This window comes from Excalfactoria chinensis, chromosome Z (genome assembly GCF_039878825.1).
Source record: "Excalfactoria chinensis isolate bCotChi1 chromosome Z, bCotChi1.hap2, whole genome shotgun sequence".
Taxonomy (NCBI): Eukaryota; Metazoa; Chordata; class Aves; order Galliformes; family Phasianidae; genus Excalfactoria; species Excalfactoria chinensis.
The window spans coordinates 25,197,597-25,211,639 of record NC_092857.1 but is presented as its reverse complement, the minus strand read 5'-3'; the positions used below and the strand labels follow the sequence as shown (position 1 = coordinate 25,211,639).

Sequence of the window (14,043 nt, the reverse complement as noted above, 5' to 3'; positions counted from 1 at the left end):
CGCACAATACAGACATAACAGTATGGTTTACTGTGGAGCTAGAGATGGGACTGGGACAGTCCATGAGACCGTATCTTCATATTTATCATCTTCCCTCCTTCCCCAGCAAAAGAAGTCACATCTTACCTTAAAACGCTGTAACAGAAATGCCAGTCCTCTGCTTTTCTTCAGGCCTTTCTGAACACCAGAAATAAATGCAGAAGATTCAGCTAGTTCAATACTTCAGCATCTAACAGAACATTCAGGAACCTGAAAGTCATCCTACAAGAAGAGAAATGAAAAGCAAGTAGTCATTATACATGTTGGGCAATATATCACATGCTTAAAGCTGCAAATTCCTGGTAAAGCCACGCTGCTAAACAATAACAAAATTAACCTTTCCTGTTTGTGACTGTTCTATCATTTTTTGCTACCAAGATGTAATGCACACGAGCAGTATTTTAGCTACCACACCCTATAAATAAAGCACACGTCTTGCAAAAGACATCACTCTGTAGTGCTTTCCCAGTTTAAATCCTCTTTGTTCAAACAACAGTCCATGTGAATGCACAGAAACAAAGCTTGGAGACAACAGGACACACAAGCCATGTCAGTTAGGGAAACGCAGCACTGCACACAATGGTAACCCAGTTCTAACTTGAACTGGGAAATGCAGAAGTCCGTGTGAGCTAAGCAGTAATACCATATAATTTAGGATGTCTCTGCATATGAAAGACAAGTAAGCACTTTATAGACTGCAGGAAAAGAAGAGATGACTGTCTGCACTGTCCCATTTCTCTGAGCGGCCTTTATTAGAATTCTTATCTCACAGGGATTTGTACATACTTCCAATGGTTACAGAGGAAAGATGCTTAGGCTGCAGTTAACTTCATGCCTGCACCACTCTCTGGAATGTTCTTTCCATTTCTCCCACGGCAGTTCAGATAAGATATTCTACCAACAAGGTAGAGACAACTTATTCCTGACTTCCAACTCACCTGGCCTGTTTTAACTCAAAAACAAACAAACCAACAAACCAACTTCCCAAAACCACAGGTGCAGAGACACCAAGGCCCCTGTTCTGGCAGTGATACATCCCACCATGCAATATTCACAGGTATGGTCCAAGGCAGTGCTGAAGACTCACCATATGCAAATGCTGACAGTTACACAATGCTGTGAGAACATCCGATAGCTACCTAGTGATGAGGCAAGAGAACAATCTCTGTATAGTGTGGCTTCAAGTGTCCTGAAGATTTCCCCCCATCCAAATGACACATACCAGGCAGTTTTAATTGCATGTTTCTTTAAAGTTTTGGTATGAGAACACAAGAAACTTTTGACCCAACCTACAAAACTACAGATGTGTAAGCTTAATGGAATACAAAATAATTATTTTTACTGTAAATTAATACACTGGCACTCAAAACAAGTCCTCAGAACAGATCAATGCATCCACATACAGGCTGTTCTAACCCCACACAGTTTACAGAGCAGCCTACTATGGGAAACTGTCTTCACAAGCTGAAACACTTCTTTTTCTTCAGACACAGAAGCCTGCGATTCCAACTTGCAAGACTCAATCCCAGCATGTAAGAAGTTGTATAGGGGAGAGGCAGAAGACCAACTTCTTGTGACCCAAATGAGCCAAAACCAAATTGCATAGGCAGTGCTGGCAGGAACACATGTGAAGATTACAAGGATGTGGTTTGAGAATGCAGGGAGAGATTAAGGAAGGCACAACTGAACCCTAGTGACTGTGAGAAAGAAAAACTTCCCACTGTAAGAAAAGAACGGGTGAAATCATTCAAGGAGCCTGAATGTGTACAGGTCCATAAGATCTAATGAGATGCATCTGAGGGTTCTGAGGAATTAATCTGCATTAATTTGTTATGCCATTATCCCTCATATTTGAAAAGCTGTGGCAGTCTGATGGACAGAAAAGGAAAAACATAACCAATTTCTAATAAAGGAGAAAAAGGTAAAGGAGCAGATTTTCCTGGATCTGTACAGAAAAAAGAAGCAATCTGTGACTGCCAACACAACTTCACCATAGACAAATAACATTTGAAGTTTCATGGCCTCCTGCAACAGGGTTGCAGAGTTGGTGGAGAGTGGATAGAGGATTATCCACGTGGACTTGTACAAAGCCTTTGATACTGTCCTGCATGAGAGGCTGAAGTGCTTGAGGATAGGCTGGATGGAGTTTTGACCTATTTGCTCTAGTGGAAGGTGTCCCTGTCCATGGCAGAGGGTTGTAACTAGATGGTCTTTAGGGTCCCTTTCCAACCCAATGAAATCTATGGTTCTATAATTTTAAATGATGTAGCTTCATTTAAGTCTGTCTGTGAAGGTGGGAGTGTGTGGTAAGCCTGCAGGAAAACTCAAGTAGAAGATCTTCCATATGGGAAACAAACCCTAAAAGCAACATCTGCTGAAGAAAGAAACCCCACAGGAATCCAAAAGACCCAAATGTACCCTTAGGCAGACATTAAAATGGTATTCATTATTCTTAAGTAGCCAGTGAGAGTCCATTCCTTCTTCCCTCCATCTAACAATCCCGCAATATGTTCAAGTACACATTCAACCACTGATGCAAAATATGAACATCTTTAGAATGAGTAGGTAGCATGCATATAAACAGTTGCTATATTTCAATAGGAGTGCATTCCAAGACTATTTAAAAATATATTCATTCACCTAATGTTAAAAAAATAAAGAAGTGTAATACACAAGGAACCTGACCACAGAACACAGTTACATCCTTGGAACTACATATTCATAGATAAGGGGAAGCACCAGTCAGTGTTTCTCTATAATCTCTTATTCCCCAGTTTTGTAGAAAAAAGTATCACAACAGAGGCTCCCATAAGAGCCTCACTTTGATACCCTGAGATTTCAGCCTTCATCTTCAAGACGTTCAGTCCATTCAGTCACAGTTACACATCCAGCCTGATGTTTGAAGGCTGCGATAAAACTGCCTTTCAAATATCTGTTACCATACCCAGTGTGTTATGTGAACAATCTCAACATCATGTTGTGGGCACATATTACTCATGCGTCAGTTTTGCCTCAAAATATTTTCACTTTGGCTGTCCTCCCACAGCCATCATCTCCATATCGGGTCAATCTGTACCAGGTAGTCTGTGTAATTACAGCTGAAGCAAGTTTTTATGCCAACATCTGGAGCAGATCAGTTTGACAGCAAAACTACATGACAATAAAAGCCAGGACTAGGACATGGCTGCAGCTGCAAGATGAACAAGTGACAACCTTGAGAATCACACCTCTCAGAGATGCAGACTGAAAAAGAGAATCAGGAATCCTTCAGGAGATAAGATTTATCACATATTTTGTCATCTTTCATGCCAGATGGGGGAAAAAAAAGTGCTTCAGTTTTGCCTTTTAGCCCAAACAATCACAACAAATGCAATCATTTGACTCCTACACATCCAAGCCCCACCAAAACAAAAAACGTGCTGCACACCCATTTTCCCTTAAGGACAGAATAAACCACACCTAACAGGTGTTAATCAAAACATCAAACATTAGAAAAGCATTCTGACACAATGGAGTTTTAAAAATATATGTGCAACACTGCAAGCATGATTTGAATCTGTATAGAATAGATTTATGTCTCCTATATCAAAAAGTAATTGTTCTTCTAAACTGCCTTGCAGATGGCAATTTAAATGCAACCCCAGGAAGAGAACTGACTTAACTGATTAGCACAACTGAGTTCTAAGTAGAGGCAAAAAAAAGCAGAAATGAGAACTGACAAAGAGAAGCAATTAAGCAGAGATATATGCCAAAAGGAGCAAGTCTGCTGATAAAGTTGATAAAGTTGTCATCTTTACAGGAAGCTCTACCCTTGAGAATATTTCACATTTAAACAAAGCTAACAGATTCTGCAAACTTGCATAGACAACTTGACAGAACATCTGTGTATTTCACAGGCATATTCCAGCTTGACAAGTTCTCCACAGGTTGGTAACACAAGTGCTCAATCTTCTCTTTTCCATCTTAATATTGTTCAACACCCCTACCCACATGCACCTCCCTCCAGCAGACCTCCAGATTCTCCTACCTGAAGAGGAATTTATGCTGGTCTAAAATAACACCAGCCCCCTCAACTGCAGAGACACACCTGGATAACATACTGAGATATGCCTTAGATATTGTGGCAGATACTCTGAAGTCAATTAAAGATGCACTGCATAGCATGGAATGGGTAATTACACTCTTGACTGGGAATAAACATTTTGAAAGCAGTTCATATTTGAAGGTGGCATTTCCCAAGGTAAAGACACTGTCTCCTATTGAATATATGTAGTATTGTTGGACAGAAAGCTACCACATCTAAAAGTAACGTTCAATCTTGGTATACTTCACTGGCATAAGACCTCATAATTGCTAAAGGAAATAAGTAAGGCGTCACCTGCATGGCACAAAGCACTGTGCTAATTAATCTTGGAGACACCAATTAATCTGGGCAGGCTGCCATAATAGCATGACTACACTGATGCCTTGGGTATCTCCCCTTGCCAGCATATCATGCTATTTGGTCAAACACACCTCCAAGCACTGTCATTCACATAAAAGGAGTCTCACGCCAAGGATGAGCCCCCAGAGAAGGGCATTTCCTCTCAGAAGAGGCCACAAAGGTCTCAAAATAAAAAATCCATAGTAGGCAACACCAAACTGTACATTACAGTAATTCTTGTCAAACAGCAAAATAATTGGTCTATATCATGGAAGAAACTGGGCTATTAGGAGGAAGGCCACAAGAGGGTGTATTTATGGACAGACTTCTTGGCCTCAGCACTGAAGTTTCAGGGCAGTCCTCAGAGGCCAGCTGGAACAATGGTAACAGTATGCCAATCCTTCAACTACAGCCATTCACTCCATGACTATTCAGTTCCTCATCTCAAGAACAAGGAGGTATGTTCGTACGTGCTTGTGTAAGTGTTCACAAGCTAGTATGTTCCAAATAGCAGATAAAGGAGCCACTGTAGTTGTTAGTGCATTAAAAAAAACCTAGCGTTGCCAAACTCCACAGCTTTCCTTTTAACATTATGGTGATAAAACAAGTCTTGGGCTAAAGCCAAAGCCACCTTATCTGCTATAACTGATGCCTCCGGTTGGAATAGAGATCAGCTCTTCACATACTGCAAATGGACTTTGAACTTTTTGTTACTTGATAAAACACACCATAAGGAATAACATGCTTGGTAGCAGCATAAAGCACTTGTTCCAATAGGAACTGGTTTCTGAACAACCAGAAAGCAAGAGGAAAGAGGAACATCCGGCACATAGAACAACCAGCAGCAGAACATAGCCAGCCCAGTAGCACAGCATGGATATACAAAGGTCATTTACTATGGCACAAAGCAAGCAGAAGTAAGAGAAAAGTGTTTTACTGCTAATCTGAACAAGCAGTTTCAGTGTCTGATCATCCCCTGACCCATATCTCACTCCTCAATCCACACCTAAAACCAGACTTTTCCTGGCAAGTCCTAAGTCCAGGATTAGAAGGATGGCCTCTCTCAAACCAAGCACACCTTCTGCAAAGGCATGAATTTATGCATGAGTTACTTTAGCAACAGGACTCATATTGCTGGTAAATGGGATACGAAAGCTAGAACCTGGCGGGCAGGACTGGCTTCTCACATTTCAATTAGTTTGCACAGGTAGAGGTCGCAGTGCCTGAAAGGACAGCTTCACCTTGGTCCCTGGTTTCCACTGTATCCAACTGAAACCTTCATGATACACAAAGAAAGTGATCAGTCTGAACAAGCAGGTGGTTCAGCAAAAGCACAGGGACAACTGTTAGTCTCAAAAAGTGCCCCGCTTTCCTGCAGCACGAAACCACAAAAGATGCATCAAACTTTTGAGCTCTTTTTGCTCTTATCAGACAGGACAAGCATTCAAAACCAGCAGGTCTAACACCATCAAATACCAGTCCTACACGACTGGAAAAATCATTGCTGGAAAAAACATAATCGTTAGTTTACTAGAAATTAAATAACACCTCTTCCATGAGAAAAAGTTGAGGCAACTGGGCTTGTTTAGCTTGGAAAAGAGAAGGCTGCAGAGAGATTTAATTGTGGCCTTCCAAAGCCTGAAGGAAGCATTCAGTGAACAGGCTGCCCAAGGAGGCTGTGGATGCTCCATCCCTGGAGGCATTCAAGGCCGGTCTGGATGTGGCTCTGGGCAGCCTGGTCTAGTAGCTGGTGACCCTGCCCATGGCAGTGGGGTTGAACTAGATGGTCTTTGAGGCCATTCATAAACTGTTCCCCTCCCTTGAGAGGGAGAGGGAAGTCAACATACAGATGTTTTTCCCCTTTTCACCCCTCCACTCCAACCCCTGTTGCTGCAGGGAGACTGAATTCTTTGTTCTTTGCTCAGATGACTTCACAACCAAAAGTCAGACGGCCCAGATTTAGAAGTGTAACATCGCCTGTGGCTCTACAGCAAGATGGATTTTACAAAGCCAGTTTAGTCATTAGGCCAGGAACAGAGGGAAGCAGGGGTGTAACAACTAAAACAGGTTGCCCTAAAGTGGTTCAAGAAATAAATTAAACTAAGATGGCAAGATGATCTTCACTTAATCTGTTCTAAGCAACTATACACTGGTTACATCCTTTTTTCACACCCCTTATCTAGTTATACCCTTTGCTTTGCCACATTACCATATCATGAAACTCCTCTGGCAAGCAAGGAAGTACCTAATAAACCTGGTTTTGCTTCCTTGAGGAAGCCAGAGATTAGGAAAGGGTGTGAAGGTCATCCTTTTGTCTGTAAGTGAAAAAGAACTGGGAGGGAGGAGAATGAAACTGAAAGGGGCTATAAAGCATTATCTTGTTTGGTCAATTACTACATGCAGGTGGGACACAGGTGCAGGGAGACAGGCTGCTCCTAATGATAGGAGTTTTGCAGCCCACCTGCATAACCCCTGGTCTCATCAGAGCTCGTCAAACAGGAAAGGAGGGGAAGGACTCTGTCAGTTTACAAGTAGAAAGATGCTTCAGTAAGCAATCTTAACAGTCATAATGACACGCTGATTTCCATTATCTTCAGAAATAACAGCTTAAGCTCTTGTAAACATAATGGGCCCCCAAACTGTTAACTGGGGGACTTCAAGCAACAGAAGTAAGCTTATGCAAAAACTTCCTTTCTGCTGTTTCCTCCTACATGGGGGAAATGAGAACACTGCCCAGCTGCCAGGTATCAGCGGGCATATTCATAGGTGTAACACAGTTGCAGCTAAAAACAAAACATACATAAAGCAGTTAATGTGTATTAATCATTCCAAGAACCTGTAGAGTAGAGAATCCATGTCTCTTGCATGCATCTCCACATCCAGCCCCCAAGGCTGAATCTCCCCTTTGCCTTGGGTCTGGCAACATACTGAAGCTTCAAGCTGGCAGGAAAAGACAACAGGACTAATGTCTCCCTCTGGCACTGAAGTAAACCTCAGCCAAGTCACTCTTTTTTCATACTTGGTTTCCCCAGGTACTTGTGGGATTTTTCCAACAGATCTTACTGCCATCTCCTTAAGAATATATGCTTCGCCATATCACTAACAGATGGGATTTCTAGAAGGGCCACTGTAGAATGGTCTCAAATCAAACACTTTCTGGAAAAATCCCTCAGCACCCATCACACACACACACACTCCTCCTGCATCTCAACAGAACATCCAACACCAAGCCCAGATGTGAGTATGCCATATTTCCAGCCTAAAGCAAAGAGTTAGTGAACCCCCTGAGCTGCACAGTAACTAATCTGCAGAAGTATGAACAACTATACATCACTGAGGGCTCCTGCCATGGCAAGGCAGCTTTTCTTGTGCAAAAGGAAATAAAAGAAATAAGACAGCTGTGTCATGAGATGTTCTGAATCTGGCACGAGTAAGAAAAGCTAAGGCCATTCTGCACTTATCATTCGTGGAGAAAATGATAAACAGTGAAAATAATGATAAATAACCCAGACTAACAACTGCATGTATCACATTATAGATAAGCTGAGTTTCCCAATAACAGGTTGCAGAGAAAGAAAAAGGACATTCTTACATACCAACCAGAAGCAGTAAGCAAACAAATGCACGGCCTTTGAAGGAATAGACAGATTCTCCAAAGTTCCACCACTAGCTCTTAAAAAATGTTTTCTCCAATTGCATTTCAAGGGAAAATTGACATTTCAATGAGACATTTGAGTGCATCCTTCAGAAATTAAACATGAGAGCAAGTAGCTAAGTCTTAGTCCTAACAGAAGTTAAAAAGAACAGCAATAGGAAGACATGCAGCACTGGTCTGGATGCTCTTATTGAAACTGTTATAAAGTCTAGCATGCTCAGCAATGCACAGATCAGAAACTGTTCAAAAATAAGTTCAGCACAAATCTCAATACTCCTGTACTTTTCATTAAAAAAAAATAATAAAGAGACCACCACCACAATACCACTGTGCACTGGAATAGCCAAGCACTGGGGGCTGTAGTCTAACACCACCTAACTTCTTGAACTAAATAGGAGGAGGAAGGGAACACATACACAGACTGATTTTATAACAGACTTCCCTGGAGCAGCCAGGAGGAGTAATGCAAAGCTGCAGAAATCCTCTCTATGCACACACACACACACACACACACAACACAGAGGTGACGGAGCAAGGCAGCCCCAACCCATTCTCCTTGGAAAGCTGTACTTTCACTGCAGCCAGCAGAGCCAGGGGAGGAAGAGGGCAGGGGAAGAGATGAGGCAGCAGAGTTTTGCAGTGTTGCTTACCGTGCCAGGGTGCTTCGGATGGAAAGTAACACACTGCGATGGCTGTGCACCAGCTCCTGCCCCACAGGCTGCTCTGCGCGGGGCTGCGCACACTCTGGTCCCCACGGAGCACTGCCGAAGAGTTTCTCACACACACGGACACACACAGTTTGCAATACTTCCCATTGATAACATACAGCCATTCATACACAAGCCACAAGCATGCCCGCATTTAGGCGGAGGTAGGCAAGCTGTTGGATTGCGACACTTAAACCTACTCAGCAACACAAAACCCGTCAATTCTCACTACTTCACAAGAAAAGAAAAACGACTGAACTCACAGGGTCGTCAGTCCACCATTTCCCTTCAGCACACGGCACATCATTGAACTGCAACGCCTGAAAACAGTAACTTGACCTCTCCGGGAAGGTGGGCGGTATTATACAAGCTGAAACATTAGAAACATGCATAATTACGCTGCATATTCGCTACACATTCTTTCATCCGTGATCAGATAGGAATGGAAAAGTCACACTGACACTCCAGGCGTAGATGATGTCCAAACCATCAATTAGGACGATTTTTCACGAGGCCCTGCGAGAACAAAAGTTTTGAGAGCAGCAGTTTTCCCCGGACGTCGCAACGCGCCTGTTACAACACCAGCACCTCCGGCACGGAGCGGGGCTCTGCAGCTCCCCGGCCCAGAGGCAGTTCATCCCGCTGCTTTGTTCCTCAGTGACCACGGGCACGCATTGCTACAGGGCCAGCAGGGACGCCTGCCAGGACACCGCCCATCCTGTCGCCAGACATACACCCCTTCCTGCACGGTGCCATCTCTCCCACACACCTTTGCCTCTTGCTCAGTGCCGCCATGTGCAGGCAGCCTTCCTCTCCCTTCTAGGAAAGGATCATTTAGTTCCGAGTTTTGGGTGGCAGAACCAGAAGGCTGAGCACTGCAAACCAGTAGCTGCGGTCAGAGTCCAGGGAAATGCACGCTTTCCCAATTTCTACAGGTATCTCACAGGGCACAACATATTTTTTCCTTGACAGGGAGAACACAGCTCCCACTGACAGAGGAAAACTGCGCAGACGTTTAACCACAGTTTTCCTGCCACATTAAGTGTTCCTGCTCCTCCAAATCAATGCTTTGCCATGCTCCTGGACAACAGTGATGCAGCAACAGCTGCCATGATCACACTTCACCTCTGTTAACATAACATCCACGTGTTGAAGATCTGAGCAGCTCACTCACCCATCCTCTTCCCACAGAGGAGGCTGTGTTCTTAATTCAGCCCATCTTGGGAATGAAATACAAGTGTGGGACGCACAGTGCTTCAGCTAATTCCTCTCACTCATGTGGGCAACATGTCCTTGTGGAGCACCAATTCAGCAGGGAGAAATGAATTATTCCAGAACAATTTGTTTGTATTTCAAACAGCCCAACTCTTTCTTCCTTTTTTGTTTGTAGACTTCCATAGCTTTTGAAGGTCACAGCAGTGCACATTCTGAGCTGCCTCTCGAAGTCAGCTCTGGATACAACTCACAGTTTCCAAAATGTACATTTCCCCTGTATGCAGGGCAAGCATGGCTGTCAGGGAACATGAGTAGTCACTGTGATCACATAAAGAGTAAAAACTATTAAAACAACAACAAAAAAAAACAACCCTCATTTCACATGTACCTGAAAATGCGAGATAAGACTGTCAAACTATCTTAAGCTGGGAATTTTATTTTCCCCCCTTAGCTTTTGCAAAGAGTGGTTTGTTCAGAGATTAAACCATACACACTCCATTTTTAAACAGACTTCTGAAAACTACAGGGAGCTTTATTTTGCAATTTCTCACCTTCCTTCTTATGACTTAATCAGTTAAAGGAGGACTGAGCAGCCTTCCTAAGCCTCACCTAAGTTATCTGTTCTGTCTGAGCCATACCATGGTTTGTGGCCAAAAGAGACCATTAGCATCTACAGCACAGAAATCCCTACAGAGCAAAGGCCCAAGCTTACAAGAAGCCCTGGTTGGAATCATTTCATTGCCACTACCAACTGGAATTTCTACAGCCTTTTTCAATATTTGCTTTTCAAGTAAATACTAGAGAAGGGAAAGTCAATACTGTAGTTTTAAGATTCCAATTTGGAAGTAGTTTGATAACAACTTCTTCAAGACATCCTGCCAGGAAGGAGTAGTTTGAGCATAGAAGAAACCAGGCCTGCCAGTTACACCCCTTCTCCCATGTTATTCACAAAGCCCAGGCAAATAGCTTAGCCATGGACAGACCTGGGGGCCTTACACAAATATTTCATATTCCACTGCAAGCTTAGGCACATTACATAAACATCTGGAGTACCCACTAAAAATGTGAACACCTCCCCCTTAGCCCTGCAGTTTGTGTCTTCATGACACTGTTTCACAAACCACTCCCTGACAGAAAGAAAACAGTATTATAAAGGGCGTCCATCCAACAGTGCTGTAATCTACAGCCTGTCTATACATACACCAGGGCTTGGGGAGAAAAGGGGGAGGGTAGACTCAGGTGCACAAACAAACTCTTCCAAATGTCCTTATCAGCGCTTCACTTCTGAGAGGAAGAAAAAGCCTTATATCATTAGTAAGAGACTGTTTCCTGAAGGGTATAGATGACTGCTCTGGGGAAAGCAGCAGCAGCAAGAACCACCTACCTAGTACCTCCCTAGAGGTACTGTCCTGTTTGGAAGTATGCTGAGCATGCAGAACCTAAGATAGTGTTGAAGTCGTCCTGTTGTACAACTCCACAGAGGTTTTTGTGAGCTCTGAAAGCCACAGTATATGCATGCAACAACTGCAGCTCTGAAGGCCTATGCTGTGTATGCCAGGGTCCATAATTAATGAGCAAGTTGCTCAAAAGGCAGCAGATACTTTGATACCACAGCTCACAGCACAGCTGGATTTAATCCAAGAGCTACTTGCTGCATAAGCCAAGCTATAAGCAGGGTAAGGCTTACAGCCCTCCCTCGAAGAGCATCCCAAAGTCCTAGAACAGCAACATCAGCACCTTCAGCCTCATCTGCTACAGTACCTGCAGAATCATAGCTACTGCCCACTGGCTAGGGGTGATTCTTTACACTTTCAAACCTGCAGAGAAGCTGTATATTACTGCAACTGCTTCACGGATGCTCTTTGATTACCTCAGAACATACCCTCTACAGAATGAAGGAAGTGAGCTTTCTCTGCAGTGCTGCTGAACAGGAGAGCACCGAACCTGCTGGTGACAGAAAGCAATAGCAAACAGCTAGCTAACATGACAAGCCATCATTCACGTTTTACTGCAATGAGTAATATGTATGTGGTTTAAAAAAAATGCACGAAACCAATGCTTAGATTAAACATGAAAGAAACTGTCCTCAAGAGCTAGATGCTCTGCGATCATGTTTCAAAGCAATGCAGTATCCTTCAGTTAATCTTTTGGGAAAACCATCCTGGATAGCCCGCTGTGATGTGATTAACACAGGAATTCAGGCCTCTCCATTGTGACCTTCCACAGAAACCTCAGGGGTCAAGAGGGGCAGCTTATATCAGCATTGTAGCAAAACACATACATCTGAACTATCAACGTAAGACTTCAGTAACAAAAGGGCCAACAAGTTTCCAGGGGGACCAAGCCAGGGGATATTCACGTACTCTAAGAGGGCCACCAAACAACTACACAGCTGTTAATGAAAAAACTGCTCTAAAAGGCAGTTGTAAAAATCCCATTTTTGCTAGGCAGAAAGACTAGACTCTAATCTTTCCATATTCTATTCTCAACAAACACCCGTGCCTATCAAAACAGTAACAAGAAACAAAGGAGTGCTTCCTTAAAGCAACTGTTAATGAACAAAATGAAGCAGAGAGGCTATTTCTAGTTCCAACAGTCCAGTGTTAGGGAGTGAGAGAGAGAGGGGTAGATGGAAATGTTTGTATTGTTATTTTAGGTCCCTCTCCCCCCTTCTTCAGGAAGATCACAGCAAATCCTTGGATATCCCTGATATATGCAAACTAAATTGAAGCTTGGCAGCAGTAATGCTGCTTCTTGCCCTTGATACTGAGGTGGTCATGCCATCCCCTAGCACTGACCCACAGGGACTGCACTGGGAAAAGCAGAGAAGTCAGGGTGCGACTGCCACTCCTGGGCTCTGCAAAAGCCCTGGGCCCCAGGAGGACAGCAGGTGAAAATTTAGACTGAATCACAATCAGCCTGCTTGGTATAAATAGCCTCAGGGTGGCTAACATCAGGCCATGAAAAGAGATTATCAGATGAGGTTTTTTCTCCTCATTCTTACTCTTTGCAACTTGAGAAGCGTGAAAGAGGACACCCGCTAGCAAGAAGGCTAATTAATTCCTCCTCACCCCAGTGATGCAAAGTGCAAAGCTTCTGGTTGCAGACTGTGCCGATCTAGGAACAAGCCCTTGATAACTCCACAAGTTAAGAGACTTGACTTATTCTGAAGAACAGCATCAGAGGACGCACACATTTCACAAGAATCATTCCCACCATCTGCAATGGTGGGAATCAGCATCACTCTTGGCTGTGTTAGTTTTAAAGAAGGTTAATTTTCAGAGAACTCATCTCTGTCACAGACATTTTGATTAGAGGGTCAGTCAGCACAACAGAGATGCTTTCTAAGAGGACGACTACACGAGGAAGAGCCCTTGCATTATCTCTCAGATGAACAGGTTTCCCTGAAATAAGCAGCCTCCAGACAGGCTGCAGGAGGGAGACAGGCCTTGCTGTCAAGAGCATAACCCACACACTGACTGCAGGCGCATGCCACTGCAAGACACAGGCAGCTAATGCAGCCAGAAGCAAGGGAGAGATGGCTCTGTAGTCATAGGTGCTCAGTTAACAAGATTCTGCAAAGTCTCTGAAAATAGCAGTAGGACAACAGATGAGTAGAAATAATGGAAGAACACCAGCAAGCCCCACAAGCAAGCTTTCAGCCCATAGCAGCACAGAGGATCCCAAGCAAAATGCAGCTGGCAGCAGTCTGCTTGCCCAGCACAGCTGTTCTGCAAGCACAACTCCAACAGGAAAAGCCCCATCAGCAGGAGCTAACTCCTGGCTGTCACCAAGCATATACTGCCCAAGGGCCAGCAGCACCTGAAACTGAGGAACAAATACACCTGCAACAATACACACTAAAATCCAAACAACATTCACAGTTCTCATTCTATTTGTGACTGTTGAACCTCCATTTGGACAGGACACAGCGAAGCACACAATTGTCCAAATTAGTTCTAGGACTTCAGATGAGGCAGGCCAACCTATAGACTCAGAGCAGC

General features: G+C 43.7%; 1 protein-coding gene across 8 annotated transcripts in view; it reads right to left on the bottom strand.

Moving 5' to 3' along the window:
* Positions 1-14,043, bottom strand: part of KANK1 (KN motif and ankyrin repeat domains 1) — a 114,176-nt gene that overhangs the window by 85,225 nt on the left and 14,908 nt on the right. For 6 of the 8 annotated variants that reach the window (XM_072359295.1, XM_072359292.1, XM_072359299.1 and 3 more), the window contains exon 2: positions 127-261. The gene's annotated coding sequence lies outside the window, so the exon portion shown is untranslated. Of the gene's footprint in view, positions 1-126; positions 262-8,767; positions 8,843-9,087; positions 9,487-14,043 lie in introns of those variants that run through there. The other 2 variants (XM_072359293.1, XM_072359298.1) reach the window with 2 other exon arrangements.